Source organism: Gallus gallus, chromosome 10 (assembly GCF_016699485.2).
Source record: "Gallus gallus isolate bGalGal1 chromosome 10, bGalGal1.mat.broiler.GRCg7b, whole genome shotgun sequence".
Lineage (NCBI taxonomy): Eukaryota > Metazoa > Chordata > Aves > Galliformes > Phasianidae > Gallus > Gallus gallus.
The window spans coordinates 14,510,375-14,513,605 of record NC_052541.1 but is presented as its reverse complement, the minus strand read 5'-3'; positions in this window follow the sequence as shown (position 1 = coordinate 14,513,605).

Here is a 3,231-nt window from a genome sequence, read left to right as displayed (position 1 = left end):
GCCGCCCGGCGGGGCCGCTCCGCCCCTCGGCGCCCGCCGAGCTCCCGTCCCGCCCCGCCCGGCGCGGGGAGGGGAGGGCACGGGGCTGAGCCGCTTTCCCCCAGCGGACAAAGTTTGCGGCCGCCCCGCACCGGGGGGAGCCCTCCGAGGGGCCGCCCCCAGCCCCGCCGTGGGGTTTCGCCGCCCCTCCCAGCGGGGTCGGAGGGGAACAATGCGGGGTCGGCGCCTTTGCGGTTTTTTTTCTTCTTCTGCCGGTAACGCGCGGTTTGTGGGATGAGAACCGCGTTGTAAATAAAGGTGGTTAAGAACTAATCGCACCTGTCTCTGTTGCTATTGATGCACGTTTTGGTAACAACGGTTCCTCGCGCTCCATCAGCATTTAGCCCGCCGGCCTTGCCTTTACTCTGCAAATCTCAGGAGGCTTCGGGCACTCGGAAATCACCGAGCAGAAACCGCTGTGAGGCACCAGGGTGCGTCCCTGGCAGCCCCCGCGAGCATCCTAACACCGGGCTTGGCACCGAGAGAAAAGGCTGTGGTGCCTCTCCCCTTCTGCATAGAACACGTATGGAAGTGGCCATTGGGAGGATGGAGAGCGGGTCTGGGCTGGGCCAAAGAACGGCCAAAACTGCACTACGAGGTCCTTCCCCTGCAGCCCTGATGTCTGTTAGTGCCTCACCATCCGCAGGGAGCGGAGGGTCAGGTAAGGGCAGGCTGGCACAGCATCCCCAGGGCCCGGCGTGATGCTTCGGACCAGAAAGTTGCTGAGGACCAGGAAGGAGTTCAGGAGGTCCACGCACCGCCGAGCTGGAGAGGGGCGCGGCGGTTTTGTAATGCAGCACATAGGAGAAGCACAGATGTGGTGCGAGAGAGAGAGAGAGAGAGATAGAGGGAGAGATACTAATTGCTTACATATTTAAAACAGCATCTTTCGGCTGAATGGGAGGCTCCATTAAGCAAAGCGGAGCTATTAACTGGGGCCACTTGGAAAGCTGCCATCCTCCGTGTTGTGCACGGCTTTTTGCATCAACACAAAAGTACGTTGCTGAGGGCAGGACGGGCTGCTGGTTGCATCCTGGGGTTCCTAGCAGGGATGCTGAGGTGCTCTGCCCGTCCGCAGTCGCAGCGGTGTCTGATGGGGGTCTGTGCACGCGCTCCACGGAGCACTTCTCCCTTTATGTGGATTTAATGGTGGATGGAGCCCATTAGAGCCAATGTCCTGTCCTGGGGATATCTGCAACCCCTGTTGTGGGAAGAGGAGATGACCAAATCGCCATTACGGTTATAGGCTAAAAAATACAACACAGGTGAGCGTGGTACAATTACACCGTAGTAGATATGGCAAATGTACAGTCTAGTATACAGCTTTTGTAATAGAACATATTCAGACCCCTGGAGAGAAAGTGATTTTAGACAATGTAAGTAGCCCCGTAATTTACCTTCTGCATACATCTGAGGAAACACTCATTTTCCTTCTGCTTTATTCTTTCCGGGCTCCTTTTGCTCACCGTATTTGGAGCCTCACGGTGTCCTGAGCAGGGGTGACCTTGCAGGTGCCATTGGGGCCTCGTGAGGTGCAGGATCCCTGCATCTGAGGGAGCACTGCAGCTGGCTCCCGCTGCTCACAAATCCTCAAGAATGCAGATGGAGATATCTGCTCCTGCATCTCTTTCAGCTCCGTCCCAGGTGGTGGCTCAGCCTCTTTTGTCTGATCTTTCTGTTTCGGTTGCCAGTCACGGTGGTGACGTGCCAGAGTGGAAAGCTCGAAGGATGCTGAGCAAAAAGTGGGGATCGTTCACGGTGTGATGGGATGGAAGCTGTCTTAGGGGAAGGGATGCCCGGTTTGCTGAGATGCTGAGGAGTAACTGGTGTTAAAAGACATGCTGGGATTTGACTCTGCTCCCCCATAAGGCAACGGCAACGCTGCTATCAGCAGCAATGAGAAAACCCCTTGCAGGGAGAGCTGGGAGCTAAGCTCGATGCCTTTCACTGGGGAGCTCCATTGCTAGGGGCTTGCACAAAGAGCTGCGAAGCCGCTGCTTGGAGTCATCTGTTGCTTTATTCCTATGAAAGATGTAGGTCAGAGAGAAAGGTCATCCTTCAGCTGGTTGGGCTTTAAAGGCAGGGACTGGACCCTGGGCGCACAGCTGGGCTTTGAGAGAGGAAGCTGCCAGCTCTGTAGGCAACGCAGGAACAGTGCAGCATGCTGAACTGTTTTGTAATCAATTAATGAGGCTTTGTAACATCTCCAAGTGCCGCTCTGTAATGAAAACCTGGGGACTCCGCTACATTGCTGAGGGCTAAATTCTGCACGATCAGGACTTGTATAATAGCAAGGAATGAGCATAAAGGCACTGACCACAGGAGCGCATTTTACTCTGCATTTGCTCCAAGTCCATCCTTTAGAGCATTCTGTCCAGAACTGTCCGGTGAGCAGACAGCGCATCCCAGTTTAATGCATTGCTCCTTAAGAAGTACAAACTGCTTTGGAGTAATTGCCATAGTTCTTCAACTATTCACCATTCCACGCATTCAATCCGCTATGAAAACTCACATGATTCAACTTAAACAGGTGCGTAAATGCTGCAGGGTTGGGTCCATCAGCATCCGGAGCCACAATTTTACGTCTCATTTGTAAGATGGGTTGCAGGAAGATGAGAGCAAAGTGTAGAAAATAGACTGTTGTGGTAGAGTGGTATGTTCTGAAACAGAGTAAAAGGCTATTACTGCTTCTCGTTTCTAATAATTTGAGGAAATAATTTTGCATCTTGAACACTTGCAGTAAATACAATATAAGGCGTGCTGAAAAAGAGTCTTTGCACAACAGCAAAGGTAACTGCGCAAGCACAGTAGTGCATTTTGCTGCTTTGAAGGGAGAAAAGAAATGGCACTTTTACATTTTCTTTTGACCTTTCAGAAATAGCAGGAATATGTAACAGCCGTATTCGCCAACAATAGCTGGGAGGATTGAGGGAATAAGAGTTAAACACCCAGGGACATTTACAAACAACTGGCAGAGAGGGGATGAATTTAAGATGTGGATATGAAAGGCACGGATATGCAGAGAGCACAGAAATGATACATATTTAAAATGCTTTTAATCCATGCGAGAAGCGTCATGGAGAAAGGCAGATCGAGTGAGCAGAGGAGGGCCATGAAGGTGACCCATTGGGTCGGTCCCATGCTGTGACAAACAGTGGGACCTGGAGCAGGAAGAGGTGTCTCAAGGGACCT